Source organism: Neltuma alba, unplaced genomic scaffold, assembly GCF_004799145.2.
Source record: "Neltuma alba isolate B1F8T4 unplaced genomic scaffold, ASM479914v2 tig00010384_pilon, whole genome shotgun sequence".
Taxonomy (NCBI): domain Eukaryota; kingdom Viridiplantae; phylum Streptophyta; class Magnoliopsida; order Fabales; family Fabaceae; genus Neltuma; species Neltuma alba.
The window spans coordinates 502,150-518,751 of record NW_021635287.1 but is presented as its reverse complement, the minus strand read 5'-3'; the positions used below and the strand labels follow the sequence as shown (position 1 = coordinate 518,751).

At 37.5% G+C, this 16,602-nt stretch overlaps 1 pseudogene; it reads left to right on the top strand.

Moving 5' to 3' along the window:
• Positions 1–4,823: 4,823 nt before the first annotated feature.
• On the top strand, positions 4,824–7,334 carry LOC114756298 (uncharacterized; annotated as a pseudogene).
• Positions 7,335–16,602: the final 9,268 nt, after the last annotated feature.

Genomic DNA, 16,602 nt, shown 5'->3' with positions numbered 1-16,602 from the left:
ATGCAAGGTTTAAAGGAAGTGTTATGGCCTAAGAAAATTCATAGATATTCTCTAGAATTAAAGGAATTTATAAAGTAGATAGAACAATTTTATGAGCTCCGAAAGGCCATAAAGAAAGCCGGAGAAACGTGGGCCAAGTAAATTCGAAGGAAGCTTATGAAACCAGTTTGATCCAACAGTTAGGATCTAATCTCCCATCTCCTCCACCACTTTCATGACACTTGGCATCTTCTAGAAAGTTGAGGTAAGCATGATGTAATAAGATGATGCAATGATGATGCAAAAGTCCACTTGAACTTCCAAATTTGCCCTTACCCTTTCTATTAGCCACCAAGGGTATTTTGGTCCATTCAAGCCAACTTTTTTGGCTATAAATAGAGCCTCTTCCCCTTCATATTTTCAGCCAACATGAGTTTAAGAGGGGAAAACTCTGCCAAAATTTAGAGAGAAAAACGTAGGGGTGAAGGCCAAGAAGAAGGAACAAAGTTCAAGCTTCAAGATCAAGGTATGTGGTGGTTGTAGCATCTGATTTGATACCTATTTCAAATTAGTTATTGTGTGTATCTGATTCTAAAATTTTGCATGCTTAAAGTACACTCTGTGAGCTTTAAATCCATGGATAGAACACTTCATTTGGATATGTGTACGATTTATGGTGATTTTTCAAAGTTAGGGTTTGAAATCTGGAAACAGTGTTAAGCTTTTGGAAGGGTGTCGAGTTCCGTACAATTCTGGTACTGTTCGGCGTAGAATTGGTTCCTGAAACTATTTTTCCTTTACATTTAACTTAATAATATTTTAGTGAGACTTAGAAGCACTTAATTTGGATTTTTATAGATTTAATTATGAATTTTCAAAGTTGAGCAAAAATTCTGGAGATTCTGCATGAACAGTAACCGCGAACCAAAATTTCCAGATTTGATCTTCTTGAATCTAAGGCCATCTAAAGTGGTCCTAATTGACAAGAAATGGATCATAAGGATGGGAAATGATGAGATTTATGTTAGAAAATCTAGAAAGAAAACCCTAAGACTAAGAGAAAGGGTTGAGGTTCAAGAGAGCTAGCTTTGAACTTTATGTAATCTAGTGGTCCTAATAGATTGTATGATATTTGATGATGTTTAGGACCTTTGGAACATCCAAGAGGATGTTTGATGATGTTGACCGAAAGCTAACATGGTTGGAAAGTCAAGGGAGTCAAAGGAAAAGTAAGAGGAAGGCTTGAGGTGCAAGGTAGTGAACTTACCTATTGTCATTGCTTGATGTGGTATGCTTGTGTGTTGCCGTGTACATGTTATTTGCATGTTGTTATGACATGTTTTAGCTACTGTAATTGCTATTCATGATGAGTAGATTATGTCTCCATGGCCATGCATCAAGAAGTTAGCTTTGAGCATGCTAGTATGTCACTAATTAACAAGAGAATAAACAAGTTGCGTGTAGTGCATGAGCATCCATTTAGCATGATTAATATGGTATTTTTTGCTACTGAGATTCCCCCGAATCTCACTCTCTTCCTAACCAACCATTTAGGTCAATCAATGATGGGCACTAATGGCATGAGAAGCAAGGAGAAGAAGTGGAGAATTATTAATGCAAATGATTGATATGAATATTCAATGTATAGTTCTCCTATGCTGTAAATTATGTTATGAATGCCATTACTTCAATGTATATGCTTAGGATGTTTATGGCATGAATTAAAGTATATGATTATGAATGAGAAAGATTAAGCCCATGCTATGTATGTCAAAGAAATAAAAAGAATTAAAGTAAGGAGATATTAAAGGATAAAACGTAGGTCCTGAAGCAGTTAGTTTTGAGCTTCATTTTGACCTATCAAATGAATGAGTTAAATCATGAGATTTGGTAGACTTATAGTTACATCCCAAGCTTCCAAATGAGTGTTAAATCACCTCATTTGGATGTGTATACAAAGAGATATGAGTTTTCAAAGTTAAGGCGCAGATCTGGAGAGTCCAAATTTACCAAACGAATACGATGAGTTCAGTTGAATATTTTTCCCTTAAAGAGCATTGAAAGAGCTTTCCGTAGAATTTTGAAACACCTCCATACGATTTTTTTAGAATTAGTTATGATTTTTCAAAGTTGGACCTGTAATCTGAAAACTGGACAGTGAACAGTAATATTCCGAAAATTAACGTCCAAATTGAAATTTTTAAGTTTAAGACCATCCAAAGTGGTCTGGAATGGGTTTAAATGAATGCTAAGGTACTATATAAGTAAGGTGTGACACTTACGACTTGTGAGTCATTATAGTAAATGGCCCACTGCCAACTTCATATGGGCCTACAAGGTCGCACACAAAATAGCCCAACACGAGTTATGATGTCCAGATTCATTGAATCTAAGATATGTCTAGATTCAATGAATAATCTAGGGTGGACGTGTATATATATATATAAATTCATGTATATATATATATATATGATATAAGAGATATTTATAAGATTTGATTTATAAGGATAAATTAAATCTATATCATTTCTTTAAATTGATAAGGTATAATATCTCAAATTTGATTTATTAGAATAAATCAAATTTAATTCCATTATATCTTTATTTTGAATTAAATGAATAGGTGAATTAAATCTGTAGGACGGATTTAATATAAAAACCGTATTTATTTAATTAATTTCTTATCAGATTACGCAATATGTGATATTGTATTAATTTCAGAATTAATTTAGCATTAATTCCGAAATCCAATATCCTTAGTGTCCTATATATATTTGATATTAGGAGCTAGGGTTTTGGGCGTGTGAGGGTGCAAAACGTTTGCAGATAAGAAACGGCCAATAGAGAGATGGTGAGGACAGATTACCAAAAACCCTAGAAGGACAAGAGACGCTAGCACGTCGTTCGTGATTGGAATGTTGTTCCTGTGGATACTGGTAGAGGAAGCCGATCTGAGGTTTCAACTTCTCACGATCAAAAGAAGAGCATAGACATCCCGAACGTCAGAATCCCCGAGCCACCATTGATTCGAATGCCGCAGGTAACACCTCTTACCACTTGACTTAAACACAATCAGTAGATTTGAGCGAGGAATTGAAAAATTTTAAACTTAATTTCCGCTACGTGTCTTTTAATTCCTTTCAGGAGGAAGATGAGAACGACGTGTACACCCTGGATGACTATTTGGATAAAGAAGGGCAGACTTTTTACTCAAGTATCCGACTACCAGACATTCAAGCCAGGAATTTTGAAATCAGGCCCGTTATGATTCAACTACTAAGGATGATGGGTACTTTTGAAGGAAATTTTAATGATGATCCGAATGAGCATTTAACCAAGTTTATAGAGGTTTGTGAGAACTTCAAACAAAATGGGGTTACTAAAGATGCACTACGATTGAGGTTGTTCCCCATGTCGTTATCTCACAAGGCAAAAACGTGGTTGAATTCTTTACCAGAACACTCCATTAAGACTTGGGATGATCTTGTATCTAAGTTCAAGTTCAGATTTATTCCAAGGGGCAAACGTGCTACATTGAGGGGTGAATTGCTTTCTTTCGAGCAGCATCCGGATGAGTTATTCTACGAGGCTTGGGAAAGATTCAAGGATATATAGAGAAATTGTCCAAATCATGAGCAAAAGAAATATGCTCTAATGGAAGCCTTCTGGAATGGGTTGAATGATCAGACAGTGACAATACTGAATATCGCTTCAAACGGAGGAATTGGAAAGATAAAGGTAAATGAGCTATATGCCTATATGAACTGTATGAAGAGGTGGCATCTAGCACTATGCAACAGTATAACAAGAGAAGGCAGAGTTCTGGGAGATATAAGGAGCCTAGTTCTTCATCATCAAGGGATATTGCATCGCAACTCAAAGCAATATCTAAGAGATTTGACAATCTGGAATTGCAGATTAAGAAAGGAAATGCTGCAGGAGTTCATGCACTTTAGGCTCCGGGATACACTTGTGACCATTGTAATGAGGAACATCATTCTGATCAATGCCCATACACCTTGGAGACAGCCAATTATATGAATAATACGCAGCAAAGACCACAAGGAAGCCCTTACTCTCAAACTTACAATCCAAATTTGAGAAATCACCCAAATTTCTCCTGGCAAAATGGGCCAAGTTTGAATCCACCACAAATATTACCATTAGGTGCTAAACAAATGGGGCCTCCTAGTTTTCATGGTCAACCGTAACAACATCAACTGCAACAGCAGCATCCTCAAAAGGAGGAATCCAAAATTGAGAAGATGTTTGCTCAGCTATTAGCAAATCAAGAATCTGTAAGGGCTGAGAATAAGGCAACATTTTCTCTCCATAAAACTGCTATCAAGAATCTCGAGGTTCAAATGGGTCAACTGGCTTCACAAATGAATGTACTCATAAGAAGCAGCTTACCAAGTAATACCATTCCCAATCCAAAAAGGGATGGTAATGGAGAGTGCAAAGCTATCAGTTTCAGAAGTGGAAAGCAATTACCTGACATTTAGAGGCCTAGTAAGACCAGCAAGGACATTACTAACAGTATGGTGACTGACCTTGATACAAATGAGCTTTCAGAAGAAGGTGGTATAGTAGAAGAGGAAGAAACCAAGAAAAGGAAACAAACAGAAGAAAATCTCAATGATGTGGTTCAAGGAAAGAATGTAGAGGGTGAAATGGTTGATGATAAAAAGAAGAAGACAACTCCCCCTCCTGCTATATAGATGCCGCCACTTCCCTTTCCTCAAAGGTTCAGGAAGAAAGATAAAGATGTCCAGTTCAAGAAATTTGTGGACATGTTTAAGCAATTACACATCAACATCCCTTTTACTGAAGCATTAGAGTAGATGCCTAAGTATGCTAAGTTTCTTAAGGATGTTCTATCCAAGAAGAAGAGATTTGGTGAATTTGAAACAGTAGCCCTAACTGAAGATTGTAGTGCCATCTTGCAGCAAAAAATCCCACCTAGATTGAGAGATCTAGGCAGTTTTTATATTCCATGCAACATTGGCAAACACTTCAATAGAAAAGCCCTATACGATTTGACAGCAAGTGTTAACTTGATGCCTCTAGCTGTATTCAATCGATTAAATTTGGGTGAAGCAAGGCCAACAACTGTTACATTGGTCTTTGCTGACAGAAGTATCTCATATCCAAAAGGGATTGTAGAAGATGTCTTGGTGAAGGTAGATAAATTCATATTCCCAGCTAATTTCATTGTGTTAGACTGTGAGGTAGATTGGAATATCCCCATTATTTTGGGACGGCCATTTTTAGCTACCGCAAGAACCCTCATTGACGTAGAAAAGGGTGAGATCACCATGCGAGTAAATGATGAGAAGGTGATATTCAACATGAATCAAGCATTGAAGTTTCCAGATGATTCTGCTCATTGAAATTGTATCGATGTGATTGATTCTACAGTGCAAGAGGAGTTGATTAACTCTTTGACCAAAGACCCATTAGAAGCATTGTTGATTGGAGAAACAAGTAGTATTGATGGCAAGGTTGAAGCTTATACAGAAATGATGAGTATTGAAGCATTTCCGTATCGAAAAGCTAAGACTTTTGAGCCTTTGGATGTGACTAGTGCTTTAAGCTCTCCTCTAAAGCCTTCTATGGATGAACCGCCGGTGTTAGAGTTGAAGACTTTACCATCACATCTCAAGTATGCCTACTTGGGTAATTCTACTACATTACCTGTAATCGTTTCTTCTCAGTTGTCCACGTTGCAAGAAGAGAAACTGTTAAGGGTCTTGAGACACCACAAGAAAGTTATTGGGTGGTCCATAGCTGACATCAAAGGGATCAGCCCTTCTATTTGTACACACAAGATTTTATTAGAGGATGGTCACAAACCTTCCATTGAGCATCAAAGGAGATTAAATCCGGTTATGAAAGAGGTAGTCAAGAAAGAGATCCTTAAATGCCTTTCTGCTGGCATAGTCTACCCTATTTCTGATAGTTTATGGGTGAGCTCAGTTCAATGCGTCCCTAAAAAAGGCGGTATAACTGTAGTGGCTAACACCCGAAATGAGCTAGTTCCAACTCGTACTGTGACTGGGTGGAGAATTTGTATGGACTATCAAAAATTAAATGCAGCAACCAGAAAAGACCATTTCCCGCTGCTATTTATTGATCAGATGTTGGATAAACTTGCTGGGTAAGAATTCTTTTGTTTTTTGGATGGGTATTCAGGATACAACCAAATTGTAATAGCCCCAAAAGATAAAGAGAAAACAACCTTTACTTATCCATATGGCACGTTTGCCTTCAAAAGAATGCCATTTGGTCTTTGCAATGCTCCAGCAACATTCCAAAGATGCATGATGGCCATCTTTGCTGACATGATTGAGAAAACAATTGAAGTGTTCATGGATGACTTCTCCATTTTTGGAGATTCTTTTGATTGTTGCTTAGATAATTTGGCAGCTGTTCTGCAAAGATGTGAAGAAACTAATTTGGTTCTGAATTGGGAAAAATGTCACTTCATGGTGCAAGAGGGCATTGTCCTTGGTCATCGAGTATCCAAACAAGGCCTAGAAGTTGATAAGGCAAAGGTATTTGTTATTGAGCAATTGCCTCCACCAATAAGTGTTAAGTGTATTAGAAGTTTCTTGGGTCACGCGGGATTCTACCGTCGTTTCATTAAAGATTTCTCTAAAATCACTAAGCCTTTGTGCAATTTGTTGGAGAAAGATAGGGAGTTCAAGTTTCATTATGCTTGTATGAACTCTTTTGAAGAATTAAAGAAGAAGCTCACCTCAGTACCAATTTTAGTGGCACCTAATTGGGAGCTACCTTTCATCATTATGGCAGATGCTAGTGATTTTGCCGTTGGAGCAGTTCTAGGGAAAAAAGTAGAAAAGGTCTTCCATCCCATCTACTATGCTAGTAAAACCTTGGATAATGCCTAACTTAACTACACTACTACAGAGAAAGAATTGCTTGCAGTGGTGTTCGCTTGTGAGAAATTCCGGTCTTATATTGTAGGCACCAAAGTAACTATCTATACAGACCACTCTGCCCTAAAGTATCTATTTACCAAGAAAGATTCCAAAGCACGCCTGATTCGCTGGGTCCTTTTGCTTCAAGAATTTGACTTGGAAATTGTTGATAGGAAAGGCACTGAGAACCAAGTAGCAGATCATCTATCTCGATTAAGTAGTGAAGCTCAACATGATCATTGGCAAGAGATCAATGCAGCTTTTCCCGATGAATGCTTGTTCTTTATGGATAACTCAACTACTCCATGGTATGCAGATCTGGTTAATTATCTGGTTTGTGGAACTCTGCCACTAGACCTTAACTCCCATCAAAAGAGGAAATTTCTTCACGATGCAAAGATGTACTTCTAGGAAGAACCTTACTTGTTCAAAAGATGTGCCGATCAGATGATAAGAAGATGTGTTTCAGAAGTTGAGCAGTAAGATATTCTAGAGTGTTGTCACTCTTCAGCCTATAGTGGGCACTTTAGAGGAGAGAAAACTGCTGTCAAAGTCCTTCAAAGTGGTTTTTATTGGCCTTCGCTATTTAAAGATGCATACGCCTTTGTGATCCGATGTGATCGGTGTCAACGAGTGGGAAACATATCAAGAAGGAATGAAATACCTCTGAATAATATTATGGAAGTTGAACTCTTTGATGTATGGGGAATAGACTTCATGGGCCCGTTTCTAAAGTCTCTCAATCAAGAGTACATTCTGGTTGCTGTGGACTATGTCTTGAAATGGGTTGAAGCTACTGCATGTGTATCCAGTGATGCTAAAACGGTGATCAAATTCTTAAAGAAAAACATCTTCACGAGATTTGGAGCACCTCGGGCTATCATTAGTGATGGCGGTTCTCACTTTTGCAATCACCAATTTCAAGCTCTGATGAAGAAATATGGTGTAAAGCACAGGGTAACTGTGGCTTATCATCCTCAGTCAATTGTCCAAGCAGAAATATCCAACCGAGAGATCAAAAGCATTCTTGAGAAGGTAGTAGGTGCAACAAGAAAAGATTGGTCATTAAAACTGGATGATGCTCTTTGGGCCTACAGGATAGCATATAAAACTTTGATTGGGATGTCTCCCTGATTGAGCTCAAGTTTTTATTATCTTTTCATTACATTGTCCATGATTTTGTGGTATTTTCTGGCCCTTTTTAATGATAATTGTGCTTAATTTAGATTAAGAGTCCTTACTTTAAGTTAGTGTCTTTTTGAGGATAAAATTGTTATAATTGGTTATTAATTGTATTCAATTGATTTTTAGGACAATTGATACTTCAATTTGTTGCTTTTTATTGTAGGACACTAGAGATTGGGGTCAGAATTGAAGAACTCAAGGCATAAGAAGCAAGAGAGGAGCCTCTGCCTCAGTTCGCCGCAGCACACTTCTGCTTTCGCCGCGGCGAACGTCGTCCATCAAGAAGCAAAGCTCTCTGCCATGGTTCGCCGCGGCGAACCCCTCGTATCAGTAAATTTCAAACCCGACCATTTCAGGAAATTCTGACCTACCCACCCCCAGGAACCGACCCATACATGCAATTTTTGGATTAGAAACCCTATTTTGGGTATGGTGAGGTCAGACCCTTATTATTCAGCCACCACTTACATTTTCTATCATCATCTCTTCTCATCTTTCCCATAGAACCCTAATCCTCCATCTCCATCTCCTTCACCTTCCATTTTTCTTACACTTCTTCTTCATCCACTTCTATTTCCTTCATCTCCTTACCGTTATGGCTGAAGATTCACCTCTGGTTGGAGCTGATTCCAAGGCTATAATGAGCTAAACTTTTCCAACTCTTGAAGATGGTGGAGTAGCATGAGTTTCTAGGCTTCAAAGGGGAGTTTTAGTTTTAATCTTTAGTTTTTAGCTAGGCATTTATGATTTCCTAGGTTTAGGAGTTGTAAAGTCTTAGTTAGATGCTTTGATTAATTCTGTAATCATTGGTTAATGGTTAACATTTGTAATTTGGATTGATTGATGTTGAACATTGTGCTTAAATATATGTAGTTGCATATATGCTTATTGTAACTCTCATGATTCTCTCCTGTCTTGCATGGTTATGTTTGATACTGAGTTGATTGTGTGTTACATTGAGCCAATTGCATGATCATTCTAAATTTACACATTAGGGATGCTAAACAAAGTTTTCATTAATGAGTTCATTAATGAAAGCTTTGGACTCATTGAGTTAATGAGGTTCTTATTAAGAAAACCTAATGGATTTTGAAACTCCCAATATTTAAGTGAACTATGATTGCCATCAAAACCATTTTCAAGAGATTTCCTATCAATCATTTCCATTACTTCATTATTATCTTAAAAACTCCAAAAACATAGTATCTTAGGTTTGTTTTCATTGCATTCAATTTTGGCACATTTCATTAAATGTTGAAAACCCAAAAACCCCTTTTCATTACTTTGCATGGCATTTAGTCTAACTTAGGTAATTAATTAAGGCTCCTAAGCGTGAAACGACCTGAGTTTGCATTATACTGCATAGCTTGGATTTATTTTTGAGTGAGAACCCCAAAGTGAACGATAAAAAGGCTCTCTTCACTCCCTATCAGTTGGTGTTTAGAAAAGCATGTCATTTGCCTGTAGAATTGGAATATGGAGCTTACTGGGCTATAAAAAAGCTCAACCTTGACTTTCAAGCTGTTGGTGTAAAAAGGCTCCTTCAACTGAATGAATTGGAGGAATTTCACCTTAATGCCTATGAAAGTGCAAGGCTCTATAAGGAACGGACCAAGAAGTATCATGATCAGAAAATTATCCCCAAGGTCTTTGAAGCGGGGCAAAAGGTGTTACTTCATGATTCAAAATTGAGATTATTTTCGGACAAACTCAAATCACGCTGGTCAGGGCCATTCACTATGGTACAAGCTGCTAACCATGGTGCAGTGGAGACTAGAAAATGAAAAGGGTGAAAGATTTCATGCAAATGGCCATCATTTGAAGCATTATTGGGGTGGAAAGGTGGATCGTCAAGTCTACGATCTACTTTACTGAACAATCATAACAGAGCTGAAGAGTCAGGCTGAAGACTATAAACCAAGCGCTACTTGGGAGGCAACCTAAGCTCTAAACTTGCCTTTGATGTGTTTCTTTTATTTCAGTTTTGTTTTAGTAGATTTACGGTTGATCTTTATTTTTGTAGGCCTTTTGGTTTATTCCTCAAACTTTAGAGCTTAGCAGGAGTGGTTGATTTCTAATTAGCGCAACCAGGGAAGTGCACCTAACCTTAATCTCCAGTAGTGGCCTTGACCTTGATTGGTTTGAATTTGTGTTAAATTGAGGCTTGTGGGTTTTGCTTTTATGTGGTTGTTTGTGTTGTGTTGGTTTTTATGCTTGTGCTTGTGTTTAGTCTTGTTTTATTGTGTGTAGGGTGTTTGATTGTGGTAGGTCTGGTCTGTGTTCTTTAATTTTTCATGTTAGGCCTTTTTTGTGTGAGGCACCGCGGCGCATTTGATAAGAAACCATGGCATATCGTTTGTTTCAGAATCCTCTTTTTGTAATAGGCGCCGCAGCCCTTGAGTTAATCCGTCGAGGCGCCTTAGTCCACCGTTTAGATCCGTCTCGGTAAAAATCGCCGCGGCGTTTGACCATAGATGCCGTGGCCTGATTACTTCAACCGGGGTCTGCAGTTCTGTAAAAGGCGCTGCGACGGATTGGTGAATCCGCCGCGGCGCCTTCTCGCATTTTCTCAACTCCTTCTTTGTGTTCCCCGTTTTTACCTTACTCATTTGTCTCAATTCCCACTTTGTCCTTGTGTATCTGATCGGTTTTGAGGGTAGATTCGTTGTTTTAATTTTAAAACCCTAACTCTTTGGTCTTTTCCTTCTCCATACCAATTTCAAAACCCCCCCTCCCGTCGAATTACCATTCTTTCAGGCCATTCGAAACCCGCTTTCCATTCTCTCCCTCTCCCTCGCTGAATTTTTTTCTTCCACTTAGCCGCCACCGGTCGTCTATCTCTCCGCCGCCGCCGGTTGTCTATCTCCCGCCACTGCCGGTCATCTACTTCTCTCCCGCCACCATTCTCCTATTTCCCCTCACCGCCAGTGCCAAGCTTCCGTGCTTGTGCTTTGGTGCCTTCTGTCACATCCAGAAATATGGTATTTGGGAAATAGAAATATTCATAAATAATTAAGGGTAAAAAATGACAAGGAGTAATAGAAGAATTTTGGGTAGAAAATAATTATTATAATTTTCCAAGCCAATTATGAAAAGTTTGACTAATTAAGGAAAATTGGTCAAGAGTAAATAGGGGAAAAATAATTCCAAGTCTCAGAAAATTAAGAAAAAATAAGGACAAGGTTCCTTGAGAATTATATGGAATTATAAAATTGGTTTTATGACCAATTTGCCCTTAGAGAAATTACAAAGGAATTTAAGGGCAATTTAAGCTAATTTAAGGTCCTTATTTGGAAAATTCCAAATAAATATATTTAAGAAGGATAAAATCCCAAGAAAATTCCTATGAAATCCCAAGGAATTATAAGAGATTATGAAATTAAAAGAAGACCCTCAAGTATCCAGGATTTTTCCTAATTCTTTGGAAAAGTGGAAAAATCACTAAAGAGAAGGAAAATAGTTTTCCTTTTTATTTAATTATTGGGAAATTAAATTTGAGACAAAGAGGGCAATTTGGGAAGATAAAAATAAGGAGAATAATTTATGGATCTGAGAGAAAATAATTACAGAGGCCAGAGCATTGTAATTATAGAAAAGAAGTTAAACCCGGAGTAAAAGTGCATCGATAAAGTGTTGATCGGAGCCTTGCACTTTACTTGGCCCATAAGCTACCACTTGTCAAGCTTTTAATGGAGGATAATTAGAGCTTTCCAAGTGTCAAGCTACCAATGGAGAGGATCTTGACTTTGGAATTTAATTACAATGTGAATTAAGTTAATTAAAGAGAAAATGCAAGACTAAGTAGGCTTATGACACTTGGCTCTTCATTAATTGTGGTAGATGGGATATTTTGATAGCATTGATGAGCTCATCTCTCCCCTAAATCATATGGGAATTTCGTGCAAGGCATGAAGAGAGGGAAAAAGAGAGAGTTTTGAGGGAAAACCAAGAGAAAGGCATCATCTTTGGTCATACAATCAAGGTTCAAGGTGAGTTCTTGGCTCTAGATGTGTTCTTGCCTTGTTTTCTTTCTCTTTTATGGTTGAAAATATGTCTTCTCTCCCTCTTTTGATGCTGGCCAAACTGGTTGTTTAAGGGGAAAGGGAGTTTTGCTCATCACACTTGTTAAATACTACAACACAAGCTAGATCCTAGTGTTTCCAAGTAATTATAGTTGGTTTTGAAGCATTTTTCATGGTTACTTCCTTGAGTGTCATTTTTGGCCAAGACAAGATCTGAATCTTAGGATGTGTTTTTCAAAGTTTTGAGGCTTCCATCGTGTTCAAAATGAAAAATGGTGTAGGGTAAACCTAAAGAACAAGTGTTGGAAGCCATAGAAGCAAAGTTGCAATTTTTGAGTTTTAAACCCTAAGGGTTCGGTCAAGCTGAAACTGGAAGAGGAAAATTTATTTTGTTAAATCTAAGTAGATATTTGAAATCTACATGAAAAATCATGTAGGAAAAGGTCAAGAGGGAATTTTTAGGGTTTATGGAAAACAACTCTAAAAATTCAAGAAACAAAGATAGAGGCTTTAAGGGGTTTAGGAGCTTCTTGAGTTATGTTATTGATCCTTATGTGAAATGTTTAATAATTCTTGCTGCCCTTTTTGGGGATTTCCATGTTAGGGTTTGGCATTTGTGGAAGCAAGAAAGAAGAACAAGAAAAATCAAAGAGCATTGGATTAAGGTAGTAAGATTTAATTAGCCTTAATGTTGAATGTTGCATTGATTGCTATGCAATTTCATGTGCTATTATGTGGTTGAACTAAATGATGATGATGATGATGATTGTGTAGCTATACTCCTTGCTTTATATGCCTTGGCTATTACATGTTAGAGTGCTACATGTATGAGGTAAAGTAGTTCCCTATTAATAGCAAAAGGTTGAAATGCTTGTAATTGATGCATGTAATGTTTTGGTTGATTGATCTTGCTACTGGCATTTTCAAAAATCTCATCCCCCAAAAATAATGTAACATTTTAGGGCCTCAATTTCTCAAGAGCAAGCTACAGAATGGAGGCTAATTATGGTGTCATACCATAAAATTTTCGTGGACATTTGGTTATGTATAATTATCTATGGTTGGTGCTGTAACCCTTAAGCAAGACGTTAGTTTAGAGCCACATTTTATTTAGTTACCAAGCGAATATCTGCACGAAATTTGGTATGCTTATAGTTGACGTCCTGAACTTTAGATTGATAGGCAGCACGTTAAAAATGGCCAAGTATACAGTTTTTAATGATTTTCCAAAGTTGAGGTTCAGAATCTGGAAAAAGAGCTTTTAGCAAATGAATAATGTTACCTTTCACAAAAACCTGACACTTTTTCATAAGGAATTGGATAACGATATTATTTTTCCTTGAAAGGAACCACCTCATTTTGATTTTTATGGAATAAGTTATGAATTTTTGAAGTTGGGCCAGAAAAACTGGATTTTTACCTGATGAACAGTAAAAATCCGAAAATCAGCGTTTTTCAAGAGTTTTTGAGCCCAAGACCATCCAATGTGGTCTAAAATGGTTTTTATTAAACCCTAAGTGGATCCAATAGTAAGGTGTGACACCTTCTGTCCCTTGTTCGTCCGCTGAGGTGTGTTCTTTCTTGCTCTTTTTTTATATAGTTTATGTTAGTTTAGTTTTGCTAAAGATGGGTATTGTTAGGGTTGTGCATTGTGGTTAGATGATTTTTGAACTCTAGATGGGGGCATTTTGATTCTCTAAGGTTGCATTGTGGTTAGGTGATAATTCATTATTGTCTAACTATCTGTGAACATATGCTGATGAAAATGTAATACTTGTTAAATTGAGTGATCATAGCTTGGACCTGATTTGAGAAAATGAGGTGCTTGTCTAAATTTTCAAATAACACCTGTTCATTAACCAAGTTATGTTATTCTTTTTCACTTGTAACAAATTTGGAAATGTTATTCTGATTTAGTGAAAATAGTTTAAATTGGCAGCTACTGATGGTTGTCTGACTTTGAAACTATTTGATAAAAGAGAACCTTTGTGAATTTGGTTTGAATTGAGGGTCTTTTATGACTCGGGTTTAGAAAGGGCTTAAGTTGGTGAGAGTGTGCTGTTGGGATTGCTAGGGGTTTGCTTTGACCTGTGTTCTGACTCTTTGATTTAAGTTTGGGGGAGAGCTTTTCTTTGTTTTTAGGGTAGTTTTCTTCTTTTTCTTTGTTGGTTGTTTTGTGGTTGTGGTGTGCTATTTGCTTAGTTTGTGTGTGGTGTGCTTTGCTTTCTCTTTGCAGGTAACAATCAAATGGCCCCCCAGGAAGAAAGCCCGTGCTACCTCCCCTGATCCTCTAATCAAGGTGCTTATTGAAAGGAGAGGGTTGCATCAAGAAAGAGAATTTCCTTGCACAAACAAATTTGGTTTTTATAAAAAAGCAAGGTGATAAACCTTGTCGCTAGGTGATCAAAATTTTACTAGGCAAATGCAGCAAGTGAGGCAATACCTAGGTTATTCTTCTCAAGGAGCCTTAGGTTGTGATTCAATTCTTAACAATTTCACTTTAATTATCAAATTACCAAGATGAAAGCTTGAGTTTTAGAAAAGAAAAATTGAAACAAGAAACAAATCCAATGAAAGGTAAAATGCAAAAGAGATTCAGATAAGAGATAGTAGTTCCCCTAGTAATTTATCTAACCTTCCTTGTTCATGTTGGAAATTGTGCCCTAGGGGCCAATCATTATGTTTTGAACATTGTTAATTTATGAATTTATTAATTACGTTATCATATTATTTGCATGTTTACTGTGATGACATCCTTGGATAACTCATGGTTTATCCTAAATGTCCCTGGTCGGTCATCTGTGTGGGAGCAAAGATGAAATAAGACCAGTATGACTTTAAAGATATATAGAGATATAAATTAAAGTCATAGGCACATGTAAGAGTACAAGGTGTTGGACCGACCCGCTATGAGAGAGCTGCATGGGTTAAGTCATAAGCTTCTCTCATATACAAACCATGTCACTGTGTCCTTTGACCTGAGATCATCATGGATTCCTACATGAGAAACGCTTAGCTTTGACCTAGTCAAAAGTCACTTTTGACCGAGTGATCATAAAGACTATGTTCAGGCTTAGTGGTTTTTCATGCGGAGGAATGTGAATGGTCAAGATGGAATTTGTCCCTCACATTCGTAGAGAGACATTACTGGGCCCCTCGATGAGTGAGTCTGAGAAATGTATGGCCATACTATAATGGAAAGGTAGTTCCGTTTCTATACTCAGACTACTCAGGGATCGAGAAAGTAACGGTCATGAATAGGAGGATGACGTTCTCCATGCCTCATCCATGACCAAAATGTCGTGTGACAAAAGGGACGTGATATGGTTGTATGAAAGGTTACATCGTTCAACGATCCTCATGTGATTTGGGTAGTCGTGATGTCTTGCTAGAGACCGCTTACGACTTGTGAGTCATTATAGTTAATGGCCCACTGCCAACTTCATATGGGCCTATAGGGTCGCACACAAAATAGCCCAACGCGAGTTATGATGTCCAGATTCATTGAATCTAAGATATGTCCAGATTCAATGAATAATATAGGGTGGACATGTATATATATATATATTCGTATATATATATTATATAAATATAAGAGATATTAATTGTTAGATTTAATTTATAAGGATAAATTAAATATATATAAATTAATTCCGTCATCTCTTTATTAAATAAATAGGTGAATTAAATCTGTGAGACGGATTTAATTTAATATTTATTTAATTGTTCTCTTATCTGATTAGGCAATATTTGATATTGTATTAATTTCGGAATTAATTTAGAGTTAATTTCGAAATTAAATATTATTCATTGAACCTATAGCATCCTATATATTTGATATGAGGAGCTAGGGTTTTGGCGTGAGAGGACCAACAGATAAGAGACGGCCTAAGAGAGATAAGAGTGGACGGATTCTCTGAAAACCCTAGACGGACATAGACGCTAGCACGTCGTTCGAGGTTGAGGGCTACTCGTGTGGATACCGGTAGAGGAAGCCGACCGGAGTTGTCGACTTCGAACGACAAAGGAGGGGAGCAGAAGCATCCTAAACGGCCGAATCATCGAGTCACCAGGAAATCGAACGCCTGAAGGTAATGCTTCTTACTACCTGACTTAAACGCGATCGGTAGATCCGGGAAAGGGATTGAAAGTTTTAAAATTTCGAGTTGTTTTTCGCTGCGCGTCGTCTTTCAATTCCCTTCAGTGGCATCAGAGCCGTGCCGTTCTGTGTTTAAGTTAGGTTCGGTTGTTTGATACATGTGATGTATGCTGAATTTATTAGTCGATCATGTGCGCTGTGCCTGAGTAGCTGTTTCTGTAATTCGAATTGAACGTGCATAGTTGTATGATTTGTAATTCGAATTGAACGTGCCTATTGTACAATCCTTGTGCGAAAATAACCGTTAAGAACGTAGAAGATAATTGTCGTAGGAGATTATGTATGACATATAGGGAATCCGAATTGAAACTGA